Source organism: Carica papaya, chromosome 1 (assembly GCF_054855325.1).
Source record: "Carica papaya isolate Zhongbai chromosome 1, ASM5485532v1, whole genome shotgun sequence".
NCBI classification, from domain to species: domain Eukaryota; kingdom Viridiplantae; phylum Streptophyta; class Magnoliopsida; order Brassicales; family Caricaceae; genus Carica; species Carica papaya.
This window is the reverse complement of record NC_142309.1, coordinates 13,079,538-13,098,998: the sequence shown is the minus strand read 5'-3', so window position 1 is coordinate 13,098,998 and position 19,461 is coordinate 13,079,538. Positions and strand designations below refer to the sequence as shown.

At 37.5% G+C, this 19,461-nt stretch overlaps 1 pseudogene; it reads right to left on the bottom strand.

Moving 5' to 3' along the window:
• Positions 1-9,236: 9,236 nt before the first annotated feature.
• Positions 9,237-19,101, bottom strand: LOC148269225 (uncharacterized; annotated as a pseudogene).
• Between the last annotated feature and the right edge of the window lie 360 nt (positions 19,102-19,461).

The window sequence follows — 19,461 nt, the reverse complement described above, 5'->3', positions numbered from 1 at the left end:
ATATATATATATATATATGTTGATCCTATTGTTGGCATTAGGGTTGTGCGGCCAAAAGTGTACTTGTTCTTCCAGTTTTCTTACAGTAGTTCGTGGGGTTTTGGTATGCCTCATAAAATGTGCCATGGCTGTATTCTTCTTTCCCTATTGTGTGTAAACAGAAGAAATCAGACAGCTACTCTTATTATTTTGCTTTGCAATTTCAAGGGCGAAATATGGTGGTAAAAGTGTGTTGTATGTATCTCTCATCTCTTTCTCTCTCATAGCTCCAACAAAGCGATATTATTCCAAAATATATCAACCCCCTAAATATTAAACCTCCATTTCAAAACTTTGAACCTCATTATCGATCATCTCCTTTATGTAATTACTTTTTAATTGGAAATAATTACGTTTGTGTAAGTATCACCTCATAAAAAGTGAGGCTTGTTTTAATTTGAACTTAAAATATTTAAAAATTTTAAGGTTCATACTTCGATGGTTTCGTGTCACTAAACCAACATCTCAGATGGTATCTTATATATTCACTTAGGCTATGTTTAGATTATAAGAACATGGTTTTATGGAATTCTCTTCCAAATTCGTAGTAATTATTATATTATGAGATTGAATAAAATTTTGAATTCAATTCATTTTTTTTTTTTCGTACTGTAAACTCAAATAAAGATTTGTGCAAATTCAGAAAAAGAAAAAGTCTAATATTCCATCAAATTCACTATTTTTTTTTGGAGTTTGCTTTATATAAAATTGTACAAATTGAACTCTTAAAGGATTTAAATTAGAATGAAATAATATTATTTTAAATTTATTTAAAAATTAAATTCACTAAAATATCGATCTTTATTGGTAGCTTTTTTTTTATTTATTTATGGGGATTCCTAATTAAAATAAGTATTTAAGATTTAAATAAATTCTACAAATCATTTTTTTTTTCTTTTTGTCCTTTTTAATTGTAAGGGTAGGTAGACTCGTTTAAAGAAGGGGAGATTGGTGCATTCAGTATTTTAATTCTAAAATGCTACCAAGAAATCATCATCTTCAGATGGTCATTATTTTAAATTTGATTTTGGTCAATACTTATTTGCATTGTTTTACTTTCCTTAGGGAGAAAGATCATCAAATAGACACCTTGCTAATAGGGGTGTGTGTGTGTGTGTATAAGCAGGTAGGGCTATCATTGTATACAATCTCAATCAGTGCATGGATAAACTCGATGTTACTTTTTTTCTATTTTGACCAAAATATTTAGGTTATATTACTATTTTTTTCTTTTCCTTCCCTTTTCTTGGTCAAAGTAGCTCTTTCATTTGCTAATGTCAATAGTACAAACAAAATGAAGATTTTGAATAACCCTACCAACCATGCACATAATAGTCTTGTTTGGCCATCTTTAAGAAGCTTCCTATATTATAAAATATTGTTGATATAATCCTAAAACAATATAAAGTAAAAGGAATATATACGCTAAAAGCTCTTGTGATATTAAAAAAAAAAAAAATTATGTTAACTTTTATATTTTATTTCAATTCAAATATAACTTGAAGTTTTAAATTTAGTCTACATCAACTCTCATTTTTAATGGCATTTATAATATTATGATTAAAAATGCGCACGTGTGTCCCTCTGAATATCTTTTCAAAAAATTGAAAGTGGCAATCAGTTTCCATTTTTCTCTTAATTTCTTCTTCCCTATGTCGATTTTTTTTTCCTTCCTCATTTCAAATTATAGTGATTGGAAAACAAAAAACTCAACTACATCAGCATTATATATATTCATATAATGTATATTATGGAGAGAAAAATATAATGTAGTCAGTATATTACATATATACATCTATACTACATATGATATATACATATAGAGAGAGAGATTAGAGACAATAAACGCATTTTCTCTCATCTATCTCCCGGATGCTGTAGCTGGAAGTGGGAAGCGAAAGTAGGTGCTGCCGGATGCGAAGATTTCGGCACCGGTCCTGTTGCCGGCGGAAGATCCAGTTGGCGTAGTTGTGGGAGTAGAGTATGAAGACGACCAAAACGAACATAATCACCATTCCATATTCGAGATTGTAAAATTATATTGGATTGAGGTGATTGACGAGCTGGGCCAAATGGTTTAATGTAAAGAAGAGGGATTTCTTCTTTTTTTTTAGAAGATTTAACATGAGAATGTTTAGTGAACATTATGTGATAAAGATAGAGAACTTTTCAATTTTAGGTTTGGATTTTGAATTTTTAAAATTTGATCCATTGAGAAGCTTGCGATGAAAAAAAGAAGAAAAAAAATGGAAGGTTTATGATGGATCTTCCACAGCCATCCCAACTGGATCTTCCGCCAACAACGAGCTGGCGCCAGAATCTTCCCATCCCACGACACTTACTTTCGCTTCCTACGTCCGGCTAATAGAAAATGCGTTTGCTACCTCTCTCTATATATTATATATATGTTATAGATGCATATATATAATATAAAGTGGCTATATTATCTTTCTCTATATATATATATGTTGCATGAATATATTAAATCTAGTTGAGTTTCTTTCGTTTTTTGGTTTTCTAATTACTGTAATTTAAAATGAAGAAGAAAGAAGGAAGATGGGCATGAAGAAGAAGAAAGGAAGAGAAAATGGGAAACCAGTTATCAATATAATAGCCATGTGGTTGCTGCCTAGTGATTTTTTTGAAGTGATAATTACTTAACACACCGTCATGGAGAACTAATCCAGACCAAATGTAACACCTAATATTATATTTAAACCTAAAAGGTAATTTTTTCTAAATATTACAAGAGTTTTGGTGTGTATATCCCACTATAAAACAAGGCGACGGAGAGTGTATATGTATATAAGTATAATAAATGCATTAATATGATCTGATTTAGTTAATAGAGTATGGAGACTGTTAAGTGTAAGAGATTTCCAAAAGCAAGCGCAAGACAAATGAGAAGAGACGAAAAAGACAAAATGGAAGAGGTGGTTGAGAAAAATTAAATGAGAGTTAGGTCAAAAAAGGGAAACTAAGAGGCACTAAAGGAAGAATATGTAAATATACGCAGAAGAAGCGGAAGAAGGAGAGGCATTTAATATCTCTTGACAATTATTATAATAAGTTGGAACACACAAAACAAAAAGAATAAATAAAAAAAAAAAAAAAAGAAAGGAGAAAAAAGAATTAACTCAAAATCCAATGCTGTAGAGAGAGAGAGAGAGAGAGAGAGAGAGAGAGAGAGAGAGAAGATTAATTAAAACTATTCTACATCTGCTGGCTCCTGCTTTGCTTTATCATATCATATCATATCAGAAACGTAGTCAACAATATACATATATATATATATGTATGTATGTATATGTATTTATATTAAAAAAAACCAATTGATTTGCATGACAATGATGACGTACTTTTGCAATGATGACTTCGCCTTTAATTGCCTTGCCAGTGTTTTAACTCTCTTTCTCTCTCTCATATTCATCACAAAACTACTGACGCATCCACCTATACTTTATCAATTCTATACACATGTATACATATACACACGAGGATAGGTTTCGAGAAATTCCAAATTTTTATAGAATAAGAAAGAAAAATTAATGTTTAAATTCTTTAACAAATTCACCTTTCTTAAGATTGATTGTGTCTGAAACATATCATTTTAGTTCTTACTTTTTATATGAAATTTAATTTTTATCATATTTCAATAAAATTGTATTCAACAAGACATGATTTTATAAATAGATTTTATTAAAATTTTATACTTATTTTAAACATAACCTTATTAAAAATTTAATGATCGATATCATGTACACTCACATAAAGAAAAGAATGAATTTAAGATGTTGTATCTTTACACTTTTTTCCAAAAGACTTGATCATTACCTTCTATTATCATATAGTTGTTTATAGAAGAGAAAGGAGAATTCTATAACTAAGTAGTAATTACAACCATATCTTGATTTAATACAACAGTATGTTTGTCACTAATAGTATAGGATACTTCAATCAACCATTCTTGATAAATTAAGGAATCATCACTTTTGAGATCATAACTTCTTTTAAAAATATTCAATTCATGAATTGTTTAAAGTATTCAAATTAGATACTTATAACTTTCAATGAACTAAATTTGGGTAAATATTGCCCCTTCAAATCTTCCTTGAAAATTAAGATTCCTGTAATTTCTAATTAGGTTCACAAAATCTAGTTTAATTACTAGCCATCACCCTCAATAAAGTTGATCTCTCTACCATTCGAAGAATATTATCAAGTTATGATAGGTTTGAGAAAGTATAAACTACTTTATCAATAGTCCTTTTGCATATATCAGATTAATCTCTTTTTTTAAAATGCATTTTCGAAATATATATGACTTTTATTGATATGCTTGTTTCGGTGATAGAATAAAGAAAATTGGGCTAATGCGTAGGCTGACTGTTGTTAATTTGTGGCCTTATATTGCTTTGCATGTAGCTCTTTATGCAACCATTTAAGCCAAATAACATGATAAGCAGTCGATATAGCAACAAGATACTCTAACACACAAGTATAAAGAGTAATGATTGATTACACATAAGTAAAATTGTAATCAGTGACAATTAGGAAGTTGCCCCTAAATAACAACACTTTCATCAACAATCATGAATGTACATGGCTATAGCGATGATCATGAACTATTAGAGTATAAACACGTAGTAAAACTACGTTTAAATTTGGCAGGGGATTCTTAGCAAAATTATTAATGTTTTTACAAACAAATATATAACCATTTCAAATGGGTCATCGCTAATTAGTCATTAATTTTGGCACATATTTCTCATTAACACTTAGAAATAATTATAGAGATGGTTGCTTTGTCTTTGGTAATTTAGATTTTATATAATTTTGAAATAATAAAGAGTGTATACAATTTCCTATATATTTAATATAAATGATAAATATTATGTATTAATATTTAGTAAAAGTTAAGATATTTATGCTATAATGTAGTCTTAATATGAATATAATTAATATAATAGGTGAAACCCACCCAAAGTCACTCCTTTATTTCAAACTTTCTATAAGGGGCAGGATAATCAGTAATAAGCCTAAGATCAGTAAGGGGCAGTGAGGAGACTATATTTTGAGTATTTTAAGAATTATATCGTGAGGTTGATTAAACTTTCTGGCCTTAATTTATTGTAAAATTTGTTTTGAGAGTCCATCACCCATGTATGTTGTCTAATAATGTTTCTTTTATTATAAGGGATGAAAATAATGTAAAACAACTGTTGCATAATTTGTAATTAGTTAAAAATTAATTTAAAACATTGTGTGTACTAATATCTGTGAACTCTATTAAAGCGAGAAATGTTACAGGTGGTATCAGAGCATATATTTTTAGAATGATCTATTGCGACAGTCCACCCTACCTACGAGTTGTCGTTTACTACTTAACATGCAACAATGTTAAATACATACATTCAAAATAAAATATTACGTATATCATCCCTTAAATATATTGTAATATCACTTATAAAAGCATGAATTCTAAAATAAAGTCATAATAAAATATACAGTACCAGTCAAATAACAAAATATAATAGGTTTTGACTCAAGTACAGAAGTAGGCTTCCTACTAATTTGGTTCAATCTCCAAGTCTTCTTAATCTGAAAAAAATGATAATATGAATGGAATAAGCAAATTTCAACATGCTTAATAAGTATACATAGTAGTAATGTCCTAAGCATGCACAAACCAATATACAATCAAGCAATCATGTAAAACTAGTTTTATTGTTTTTAAATAAACTATGATTTTCAAGCAAGTATTTTAATTACTTTCTAATTTGTTTATAGTTTCATTATTCTTAATTTTGCAATTGAGTTTCCTTAGAGTTTATTTGAAAATTGATGTGAGCTTGAAGGTTTCTAGTTCACACTAACAATTTTTGTACCTAAATGCGATGTCAGTAATAGAACAAGTATTATTGTGGGATCTAGATTTCTACTACCCCATGGACAGAGACACAACAATCATGTAACGAATTGGTCATAGCAGTACTTACCTAGGTGATCCAATAAAAAATATGCATTCCAACCATGTCTGGAATGACTTTCATCCATACATAGGTAGGGTTTACCACCTATTGAATTTCAGCCATTATGTTCTAATGTATTTGAACTTTTATTTGATGAGTGTTTGAGACTTTTATTATATTTGTATCCTAAATTTTATGCTTAGATTTTCATTTTACTTTATCAAGTGCTTATACACTTCCTTGTCATAAAATATCTATTCTATTTAATTCCCTTCAATAAATTTATTTGAGCTTTAATGAATTATGTGAGATAATTTAAAATTAATTAATTTCTTTGGTATGTATTTAATTTGTTATTTGTTTCTTAAAAGTTGTATATGTTAATTTAGAATTTGTTGGTGAGATTTGTTTAAGTATGGTTTAATTTATATTAGTTTTTTGTTACCTATTTTTATCAAGATTAATAAACATCATTTTACTTAATCCAAATATTCCATCATAATCTAATAATTTTATCCTTTTATTCCTAGCACTTTATTTCTAATTTATTCCAAAAAATCATCTTACGATTAAGCCTGATTAATATATTTTAACAGTATTTCCTTTATAAAAATTTTAAAATTATATTTAGGTTATAAGTTGAGTGTAACGACCCCGGAATTTTAAAGGGAAATATATATATAAGAAAAATTCTAAGTACGGAAGTGAAATAAAAATTTTGATTAATATCTCTTACACAATAATCCAAACGTACTAAACGTATGAAAGAATCAACTAAATAAAGTAAATATTAGAGATGAATGTTATAAATAAAACTATGAAATCTTTAGACATCTACTCGCCGTCTTCCTGCGGGACGGGCTCGAGAACCAAGTCTTTCTGATTTGAAATGGTTAAGTAAGGAATGAGCTACACTGCCCCAGTAAAGACATCACACTATCTCACTGTCACAGAAGTAAAGGTTGGTAGAAAACAAAAACGACCAATAGAGCATAATTTATAACATACTTATTTATCAATAATAAAAACCTTTACTGTCCACTTACCTCAGTGAGATTCATGAAAACAACTTATGAGAAACAATAACATTATAAACATCATAAGATCATGCACGCTCTGTAACATAACACATATCATACTTTTGTATTTTTAATCATCAGGCAACAAATTTCCTCTTTTATCAGCCTACTAGTATCCATGGGGATCCATAAGGGGTCTCCGCTACACGTGAACTATTCACATTAATGACTTAATTCAAGGGCCGTCCCCATACCTCGTCCGGTATGGGCGCCAAAACTATAAACCTCAATACCCCGTCCGGTATGAGGGTGAAATAGGTCATCCCCATACCCCATCCGGTATGGGCGCCAAAACACATAAAGTCTCCATACCCCGTCCGATATTAGAGACCATATTCCCGGTAGGGTTTCTTATGGACCCGGTCCATCCACCATCTCCCAGGATATCTAGTTAGACTATCGACATTATTCATTTATCAATTCACATACATTTTTTCATTTTTCTTAGTCTCAATTACCCAATCAAATATAAACACGTAAACTAATAATGGACACCAAACAAGGCAACACAACATCGGGTTCACAATAATTCAAACCATAATAAATGAAACCGTGATTCATGCATACGAAACCATAGAATAAACATATTAGGCACCATACTACTTTTAAAACTGTAAAATAAATCAAACAACAACTGACCAAAAAATACATCAGATTCGGGCTCCATTAGCAACCTTAATTAATTATACATATCTATTAATTCATAACATACCATTTTATCATTTTTAGGCTTTAATGCCGCAATAGGAAATAGGGTGAGAGATCCTTACTTGTTTCGGCATCTGAAATTGGGTTTTCACTGTGCCTACGGGCAGTCCCTAGATTCTCTAAATTTTTTCCAGGAACTGAAACCCACTTCCAGTACCTGCACGTGCCCCGAAAAAACTCAAAATCAGACCCAGAGCCTACTCGACCAATTTTAAAATTCCGGCATGGCGGCGCCGTCGCCCACGGCGGTGATCCGCCTCAGGTTGGCCGTTTCTGGCCGTATTCGTCCAAACTTGCATTGGTTCCTGTGATAAAACACCCCTAGGGCCCTCGGTGGGCCAAAAAAATCTAGAAAACCGAGACTTATCGGCAACGGAGCTCCCGGGTGCGGCGGCTCCTTCGGCCCGAGTTGCGATTTGTTATTTTGCTCCAGTTGACTTGTAGAGAAAAGGACGGTGGTCATAGTGGTATAAAAATTATATCGAACAAGAATCGAGAAGGGCCTCATCGGAGGCAAAAATCGAGGAAACCCGCAACGGCGCCGCTGGACTTCGGCGGTGTTTTTCGGCCAATTGGCTAGTGGTTTGGTTTTGATTTGGCCACAGGGAGGTTCAGCATCGAAAAACGAGCCAAGGGAGAAATTTTACCTTGTTTGAAAGTCGAAAAATCATCCGGTGCGGCGGCGGGTGGCGGCGGGCGGTTCCTCCAGTGGCTAGGTCGTCTTCTCCGGCGAGGGTTCTGGCGGCTAAGGTTTGGGGTTGGGTGTGGATGCGATTATTTATAACCTTCCCCTTTTAATTTGAGCCGTCCATCACAATTTAATCTGGGCCGTCCGATCGCGATTTAATTGGAAATAAATTTGGACTGTCCATCGTGATGCGATTTGGGCCGTTCGTGCGTGATCAAATCTGGACCGTCCGCACGCGTGAGATCTGGGCCGTCCATGCTCGCTTTTGATCTGGGCCGTCCATGTGCGTAGGAACGGATTTGGGCCGTCCGATCGTGTGCACGTGGATCGCCCACGTGTCTCCGTCCTGCGTGGCTTCCCGCGTCAGTGTCCCTGCCACGCAGCGTGTCCTGGTTGGCCAGGGCTACTGACCAGGCTGCTGACGTGGTGCAATTTTTTTAAATTGCGTTTCGACCCCCAATTTTTGATTTTCTTTTCAAAAACACCCCCATAATCCAAATTTTTACCCATTTTTTCGAAAATCAATTTTAATTAAATCCCAAAAATATTTTTACCCCATTTTATCATTATTATTATTTTTATTTCTATTAAATTAAATTAAATTAAATTAAAACATATAATTATTACAAAATAAATTAATTATTAAAATGAAATAAAATCAAAATAATTCTAATAAAAAAAAATATAATAAAAGGTTTGGGTGTTACAACTCTCCCCCCCTTAAGAAATTTAGTCCCCCAAATTTGCCTCTTACTCTTGGTCGAACAAATGGGGATACTGGGCTCTAAAGTCTGATTCTAGCTCCCAGGTAGCCTCCCTTAGCGAGTGGTTCTACCACACTACCTTTACAAATGATATTTTCCGGTTGCGGAGTATCCTGCTATTTCGGTCCATGATACCGAATGGTACTTCCTCATAAGATAAGTCCTCTTGAAGTAGAAGCGGTTCATGAGCCAAGACATGAGAGGGGTTCGGGTTGTACTTACGTAGCATGGATACATGGAACACATTGTGGACTTTGGAGAGCTTTGGAGGTAGTGCTAGTCTGTAGGCGGCAGTACCAATCCTGTCTAAGACTTCAAATGGTCCAATAAATCGGGGGTTCAATTTTCCCCTCCTGCCGAACCTACTAATTCCCTTGAAAAGAGTGACCTTAAGGAACACCCGGTCGCCTTGCTCAAACGCTAAATCTCTCCTCCGGGTGTCCGCATAACTCTTCTGCCTACTCTGAGCTATCTGAATGTTCTTTCTGATTTTAACTATTTTAGACGTAATCTCCTCCACCAACTCCGGGCCGAACAATTTTCTGTTGCCCACTTCTTCCCAACAAATCAGCGATCTGCATGGACGCCCATATAACGCCTTATACGGAGCCATACCAATGCTCGTTTGGTAGCTATTGTTGTAAGCAAATTCTATCAGGGGTAGATGGTCGTCCCAATGGCCCTCAGAGTCAAAGACACAAGCTCGGAGCATATTCTCAAGTGTATGGATTGTCCATCAGTCTGAGGATGGAAGGCAATACTGAGAGACAGCTTTGTTTCCATGGCCTGCTGAAAGCTACTCCAAAACCGAGAAGTGAACCTGGGGTCCCTATCGGATACCACTGTCACTGGAACTCCATGCAATCTGACTATTTTCTGGATATACATTCTTGCCAACTTGTCCAAGGGATCGGTTATCCTGATGGCTAGGAAGTGGGAAGACTTGGTAAGCCGGTCAATAATTACCCAGATGGCGTCATGTCCTGAACGTGCCTTGGGTAATCCCGTTACGAAGTTCATGATGATATGTTCCCACTTCCACTCCGGGATTGGTAAGGGCTGAAGTAACCCCCTTGGGCGTTGATGCTCTGCCTTGACCTGCTGACATACCAAGCATTTAGATACAAAGTCAACAATGTCCCTCTTCATCCCATTCCACCAAAATCGGGGTCACATGCTTTGGTACATTTTGGTGCTTCCAGGATGCATGACAAACTTTGAGCTGTGGGATTCTATCATGATGTCTCTCTTTAATTCACTGTCGTCTGGGACACACACCCTATCCTGGAAACAGAGTAACCCATCGGCAGAGATTCGGAATTCTGAACTCACTCCCTGTTCTGCATCATTCTTGCAAGCTACTAGGGCGAGGTCGACTGACTGGGCTTTCCTTATTCTCTGTATTAACTCGGGCTGGACGGTCAGACGGCCCAAACATGCGACTCTTTTCAGGTCCTGAAGTCGAACCTGTTGTGTGGCCCCAATTTGTCTGCATTCTGAAACCATTAAATGAGCTAAGATACCTGTACTTTTCCTGCTGAGGGCATCTGCCACCACGTTGCCCTTACCCGGATGATACAAGATATCACAATTATAGTCTTTAAGGAGTTCCATCCATTTTCTCTGACGCATGTTGAGATCCTTTTAGGTGAATATATGTTTCAAACTCTTATGATCGGTATAGATCTGAAAGGTCTCTCCATATAAATAATGGCACCAGGTTTTTAAAGCGTGTATGATTGCGGCCAGTTCCAAGTCATGGGTGGGATAATTCTTCTCATGATTCTTTAACTGTCTGGACCCATAGGCTATGACCTTCCCATGCTGCATCAGGACACAACCCAGGCCTAGATCGGAGGCATCACTATAAACTGTATATCCCCCCGATCCACTCGGTAAAGCCAGTACGGGTGTAGTGGTCAGCCGCTCCTTTAATTATGAAAAACTCCTCTCACAGTCCTCATTCCACTCAAACTTGGCATTCTTCTTTGTGAGCCGGGTTAGGGGAGCTGCTAGACTAGAGAATCCTTCGATGAACCTGCGGTAATAACCTGTCATTCCCAGGAAGCTACGGATCTCCTTAACTGATGTCAACTTCTCCCAGCCAAGTACCGCTTCAAGCTTTTTGGGATTCACTGATACTCTTTCCTTCGATATGATGTGTCCTAGGAAGCCGGTCTACTCAAGCCAGAATCCACACTTACTCAACTTTGCATATACCTTCTTTTTTCTAAGGACCTGCAAAACTTGGGCTAGATGGTGAGCATGCTCTTCTCTACTTTTTGAGTAGACCAAGATGTCATCGATGAACACAATAGCAAATTGATCCAAGAATTTTCTGAAGACCCTGTTCATCAGATCCATAAAGATGGCCGGGGCGTTGGTTAGCCCAAATGGCATGACCAGAAACTCATAGTGTCCGTACCCGATTCGAAAGGCCATTTTGGGGATGTCTTCTATTCTTATTTTCACCTGATGGTAACCTGATCGCAGGTCTATTTTGGAGAAGACCTGCGCACCCTGCAGTTGATCGAAGAGGTCGTCAATTCTGGGAAGGGGATATTTGTTCTTGATTGTGACCTTGTTCAATCCTCTGTAATCAATACACAGTCTCAACATTCCATCTCCCTTTCTGGTAAACGTGACTCCGGCACCCCAAGGAGACACAATGTGTCTAATAAAATCACTATCTTGCAATTTAGTGATCTGTTTTCTCAACTCTTCCATCTCAACATGGCTCATGCGGTAAGGAGCAAGCGAAATGGGCTGGGTGCCTGGTTGTAGGTTTATAGTGAACTCAACTTCCCTGTCCACTGGCAGTCCGAACAGTTCATCCGGAAACACATCTGGAAAGTCTCGGACTACCGGAATCTCTTGGATACAAATTTTCTTCTTAGGCTTGCCTAGTTAGAGAAAATAGTAAGGTTAAAGTACTTGAAAATTAAGGAAACTTGCCATCAAGGAATAAGTATTAAATGATTTTATTAATTTGTAAATGGCTCCTCATTAGGAGGATTAAATACAACATTTTTGTTAAAGTAATCTATAGTGGCGTGATACGCCGCTAGCCAATCTATCCCTAAAATTACATCAAAATCTCCCGTGTATAACCCTATTAGGTCTACACTCAGTTTCCTATTTGCTATCTCCACGGCACAAGCCCTGTAGACATCTTCCCCTAATAGTGTTTCACCCCCAACAGTAGACACAAACAACATTGAATCAACTTTATCAGGTGATACATTAAGTTTGAATGCAAAAACATATGAAACAAATGAATGCGATGCACCAGTGTCAAATAAAACATGAGCAATATGGTTACAGATAGTGTACATATCCTGTACCACGTCCGGGTCAGCATCGGCATCTTGTTGTGTGAGGTTGTAAACCCTGCCCTGAAAATGAAGTCTTTCTTGGTTCTGGTTCCTCGGGCACTCTCTTGTATAGTGCTGTGCACTACCACATATGCGACATGTGTTGTTGAGGTGATAGCATGGTCGGTCCTCGTGATCCCTGCCGCAGTGCTGACAGATCTTACCACGTGCTGCCCCTGGAGCCTGAGGGGGAACCTGGATCACTAGTCTGGGCCTCTTATTTTTTTGGACAGGCGCAGTAGGTGCTGGTCTGCGGGGTGAAGCCGAGGGTTTGTGACTCCCTGCTAACTGAGAAAGGGTGTTGAAACTCCTCTCCACGATCTGCGCTTTTGCTAAAACGGCTGAATGTGTCTTGAGCTCTAGTACCAATAAGTGCTGCTTGATCTCTGGGCGGAGGCCCCACTAGAACCTCCTGGCCTTTCTGCCCTTATCCATCAATGTCTCAGGGGAGTATCGGCCTAGCTCTAGGAACTTACGAGCATATTCCGACACCATCATGTTTCCCTGACCAACCAAACAAACTCCGTCTCCTTTAAATGTCGGATGTGCTCGAGGAGGTACTCCGCATGAAAGGCTACTAAGAACTGCTCCCAAGTGACTGGCGTAGGCATGGTGGTCTGCTTGAACTCCCATCAACGATCTACTTCCCCCACCAGCATGTAGGAAGCAAGAGTAACCCTCTGCTCAGGAACCACTCCTAAGGTCTTGAAAGCCTTCTCTGTCTCCGCCAACCAGTACTGGGTATCTTTGAAAGAGGACTCCCCTGTAAAGTGGAAGGGTTTAGTCTCCTGTACCTCTCTACGTAGCCCAGGTCAATCAGGGAAGGAGCTGGGTCCCATGGAAGAGGGACTAGGCCGGGCTGAGGATAGAATGGGGGGCCTTGTGGTGGCACCTGCTGATATAGTGGGGGCACCAGATTATACTGTGGTGGTACCGGGCAATACTGTGGCTGAGGCATTGGATTATACTGCGGTGGTGGTGCCTGGTGGTACTGTGGAGGAGCAGGCTCTTGCCGGGGTGGCTCGGGATCCGCTCGCTGCAGCGGTGGCTCAACCTGTAGTAGTGGGGGAGGGTCGGGTAATTCCCTTCTCTCCTCTCGACCTTGCTGAGCAGCAATGATCCTTTCGAGCATCTCAAATATTATGTCAACATCTTCCCGAAGTGAATCATCCTAGGCTGCTCGGTTTAGTGGGGGTCTCCCTCTCCTCATCTCTCTGCACCTGCATTTCACAAGGAAGGGTTGAGTAATGATTCTCAGTTTGGTATTCCTCTAAGTATTATTGTGCAAGGGACAAGTCCGAGTAATGCAGCTCTGATACCAACTATAACGACCTCAGAATTTTAAAGAGAAATATATATATATATAAGAAAAATTCCAAGTGCGGAAGCAAAATAAAATTTTTGATTAATATCCCTTACACAGTAATTCAAACGTACTAAACGTATGAAAGAATCAGCTAAATAAAGTAAATACTAGAGATAAATGTTATAAATAAAACTATGAAGCCTTTAGACATTTACTCACCGTCTTCCTGCGGGACGGGCTCGGGAACCAAGTCTTCCTGATCTGAAATGGTTAAGTAAAGAATGAGCTGCACTAGCCTAGTAAAGACATCACACTATCTCACTATCACAGAAGTAAAGGTTGGTAGAAAACGAAAATGACCAATGAAGTATAATTTATAACAAACTTATTTATCAATAATAAAAACCTTTACTGTCCACTTACCTCGGTGAGATTCATGAAAATAACTTATGAGAAACAATAACATTATAAACATCATAAGATCATGCACGCTCTGTAACATAACACATATCATACTTTTGTATTTTTAATCATCAAACAACAAATTTCCTCTTTTATCAGTCTACTAGTATCCATGTGGATCCATAGGGGGTCTCCGCTACACGTGAACCATTCACATTAATGACTTAATTCTAGGGCCGTCCCCATACCCCGTTCGGTATGGGCACCAAAACCATAAATCTCAATACACCGTCCGGTATGAGGGTGAAATGGGCCATCCCCATACCTCGTCCGGTATGGGCACCAAAACACATAAAGTCTCCATACCCCGTCCGATATGAGAGACCACGTTCCCGGTAGGATTCCCTATGGACCCGGTCCGTCCACCATCTCTCAGGATATCTAGTTAGGCTGTCGACATTATTCATTTATCAATTTGCATACCTTTTTTCATTTTTCTTAGTCTCAATTACCCAATCAAACATAAACACGTAAACCAGTAATGGACACCAAACAAGGCAACACAACATTGGGTTCACAACAATTCAAACCATAATAAATGAAACTGTGATTCATGCATACGAAACCATAGAATAAACACATCAGGCACCATACTGTTTTTAAAACTGTAAAATAAATCAAACAACAACTGACCGAAAAATACATCAGATTCGGGCTCCATTAGCAACATTAATTAATTATACATATCTATTAATTCATAACATACCATTTTATCATTTATTAGGCTTTAATGCCATGATAGAAAATAGGGTGAGAGATCCTTACTTGTTTCAGCGTCTGAAATCGGGTTCTCACTGCGCATACGAGCAGTCCCTATATTCTCTGAATTTTTTCTGGGAACTGAAACCCACTTCTAGTACCTGCATGTGCCCCGAAAAAACTCAAAATCAGACCCAGGGCCTACTCGGCCAATTTTGAAATTCCAGCACGGCGGTGGCACCGTGCTCCTGCGACGGCTTCGCCGCCCAATGTGGCGATCCGCCTTGGGTTGGTCGTTTTTGGCCGTATTAAGCCAAACTTGCATTGGTTCCTGTGATAAAACATCCCTAGGGCCCTCGGTGGGCCAAAAAAATAAAAAAATCGAGACTTACCGGCGGCAGAGCTCTCGGGTGCGGCAGCTCCTCCGACGCGAGTTGTGATTTGGTGTTTTGCTCCGGTCAACCTGTAGAGAAAAGGACGGTGGTCACAGTGGTATAAAAATTACATCGAACGGGAACCGGGAAGGGCCTCATATGAGGCAAAATTTGAGAAAACCCGCGGCGGCGTTGCTGGACTTCGGTGGTGTTTTTCGGACAATTGGCCGGTGGTTTGGCTCCAATTTGGCCACAAGGAGGTTCAACATCAAAAAACGAGCCAAGAGAAGAAATTTTACCTCGTTTGGCGGTCTGAAAATCCTCCAGTGCGGCGGTGGGTTGCGGCGGCCGGTTCCTCCGGTGGCTGGGTCGTCTTCTCCAGCAAGGGTTCTGGCGGCTAGGGTTTGGGGTTGGGTGTGGATGTGATTATTTATAACCTTCTTATTTTAATCTAAGCCGTCCATCACGATTTAATATGGGCCGTCTGATCGCGATTAAATTGGAAATAAATCTAGACCGTCCGTGCGTGATCAAATCTAGGCCGTCTGCACGCGTGAGATCTAGGTCGTCCATGCGCGCTGTTGATTTGGGCTGTCCGTGCACGCGGGAACGGATCTAGGCCTTCCTATCGCACGCACGCGGATCGCCCACGTGTCTCCGTCCCGCGTGGCTTGCTGCGTCAGTGTCCTTGCCACGCAACGTGTCCTGGTTGGTCGGGGCTACTGACCGGACTGCTGATGTGGCTGCTGACGTGGCGCAATTTTTTTAAATTGTGTTTTGACCCCCGGTTTTCGATTTTCTTTTCAAAAACACCCCATAATCCAAAATTTTACCCATTTTTTCTAAAATCAATTTCAATTAAATCCCAAAAATAATTTTATCCAATTTTATCATTATTATTATTATTATTTTTATTAGATTAAATTAAATTAAATTAAAGCATATAATTATTACAAAATAAATTAATTATTAAAATGAAATAAAACCAAAATAATTCCAATAAAAAAATATAATAAAAGGTTTGGGTGTTACATTGAGTGGTATTATTTTTATCATTGTGAATATTATTATTGTTTTTATTAATGTTAATTGTTTATTTAATTTTTTATGCTAATTTATTATTTTTGTATAATATTTTTAATTCTACATTCAATTACTTAATTAATTTATTTTAATTTTCTTCAATTAATCTAGATTATTTCAAAAGAAAATTTACCACTTTGTTAAGAAATCATATTGAGGTCAAATACCAAGCATTCATTAAATTCAACTTTTAAATCCCAAATTAATCATCTAAAAAACATGTAAAATTCAATAATTCTACTTAAACAACTTCAATCTATAAGAATTTATCAAATATTGCATAAAATAGAAAATACACATGCAAGAACAAAAGTCAAACATCATACAAATGGAGGAAAAATATAAAAATGCAATTATGACCATTTGCATAGCCTTTCCTGGCGTTTTTAGCCTCTTAGAAAGGTTTAAAATTCAATTTTAAACATACTTACTAGCCTCTATTTAACCGGTTTAAATTTGATTCAAATGATGTTAGTTTTCAATTTTAAAACATGTAAATGAAACTTAGGGATCACTATTATGTATACTTACAAACTCCTATGTGAGAGAGATCGATTTCGAGCTCTAAATTTGGCTCTAAAAATTCTTCAGAACTTGTCAAATTTTTTCAAGTCTCTTGGTCAATGACAAACATAAGATTTTGTGTGGTTTTTAACCGATTAAACCAGTTATTTTTTTATGAATCTTTCATTCTATCATGTTTTATAGTATTTAGACTACATTGTAGTTCAAATGTTAGCTTAAAATCAAACGAGAATCGAAAGAAAAGTAGGCGGTTCGGTCATGATACCAGCAAAACATGGTTAACTGGTCGCTTGAAATTTTGGCTCGTTTTTAATGATTTTTTAAACTTGGACATGCCTAGAGGTGTTAGTTGATTAGAAGAATTAAAATGTGGGATAAATTTCAGTTTTTGAATAAAAAATCTCACTGGATTTCAAAGTTGGGTCGTGTGTGACCCAATCAAAAACTAACAGAACCAGGGCTATTTCCAGCTTCGTTGTGTCGCACGATCATCAGGGACCATGGCTTGCTCGGTCACCCATGGTAGTCCGGTGATTTTCCCTCTCATTTCCTCTCTTTTTCTCTCCCTAATGGGCTCTCTCTCTCACTTTTGTGATTTTCTTCTTTGATCGAAGGAAGAAGAAGAAGAAAACTCAATTTTTTTAGGGGCAGGGGTTTTCTAGAAGATATAGCCATTCATTTTCATGCAATAGACTTGGGCCACATGATTTGTTTAAGTGGGGGCATGATTTTAATTTCACAAGTGGTTTAAATTATGACCGATTTTAAAGCGATCTAGGCTGTTGAATGTGCATACTCATAATTCTTCATGCGATCTTGGGCTGTTGGATTGCTAACAAGCGTGATTAGCGCCGTTGAAAGTGCACCCCTCACATCGATTCGGGCCGCACGATCGCTCCCTCATGCAGACATGGCAAGATCTCAGTCATTCTTTTTTTTCCATTTTTTTGTTCCATTTCTCGGCATGTTTTGGCTTCCTTTAATTGTGGTTTAACCCTAGAATCTAGGATTTCTTTTTAGATTCATCCCTAAGCCAGTTTTAATTGAAAAACAACCCCAAACTGCTAAAAATTTTCTAGTTTAACCCCTAAAGTCCTAAATTTTATTTTTGAAAGTGAAAATTTTATGTTTTAATTTCTTTCTTTAGGCTAAAAAATATTATTATGGCAACGACAGAGCTTTGCTCGATGTGGCAAAGCCCAATCGACGCGCTGTAGGCTAGCCTGCGGGGGCACAGGCTTGCTGCTGTGCGCGACAGGACGCATGCATAGGTCCTGACCTTGCGCCGTCCGCATGTCCGGTGCGTGCGGAGGGCGTGCACGCCCTGCAGCAACTGTGCGCGCATGTGCACGTGCACCGTGCCCAGCACCCGTGCAGGAAACCTTTTTCTCATAGGATTTTTCTCGCGGGTTGGTTTTCTCCCGTTTTGCTGTTTTCTGATTTTTTCTAATTTTTTTTTAAATAAAATAAAATAATTTAAAATAAAATAATAGTAAAATTAATAAAATAAATATAAATAAAAGTAAAAACAAAATAAAAATATATTAAAATCACAGATCTCGAGAATAGCGTAAATTAATTTAAATTTAAGGCCACCAAAGGCCCGAATAAATAGAGTTTTCAAATTATTTTAGCACAGTGATGGGCGGGGTATTACATCCCTCCCACTTAAAAGTATGTAGTCTCCATATTTGTCTCGAATAAGTCTGGATACTTCTTCCACATTTCTTCCTCTAACTCCCACGTCACTTCTTCTGGGGTGTGATGCTGCCAACATACCTTCACCATAGGAATCGTCTTGTTACGTAAGATCTTATCAGTCCACCTACGAATTTCTACAGGAACCTCCTCATAGGTCATATCAGCCTGTACCTGTACCTCATCACGAGGAATAACATGAGAAGGATCAGGGTGGTACTTTTTGAGCATCGAGCCATGAGAGACATCATGTAAACCGACGAACTCCCAAGATAGAGTGAGGTAGTAAGCCACGGGTCCAATGTGCTCGACGATCGAAAAAGGTCCCATATATCAAGGGTTCAACTTTTCTCTCTTCCCAAACTACATTTTGCCTTTGTAGGGATAAACTTTTAGGAAAACTTGATCTCCTATGGCAAACTCCAAGGGTCACCTATGATTATCGGTGTAGTTGTTTTTAGCGGCTATGAGAAGTTGCCAAATTCTTACGGATGATTGTGGCGTTCTCAATGGTCTCCTGAATGAGGTTTGGTTCTAAGTGGTGCTAGTTCCCGACTTCACTCCAGCAAGTAGGGGAACGACAAGGCCTTCCATACAAAGCTTCATACGGGGCCATACCGATGCTGGAATGGTAACTGTTATTATAAGCAAATTCACAAAGAGAAAGATATTCATATCAGTAATCACCAA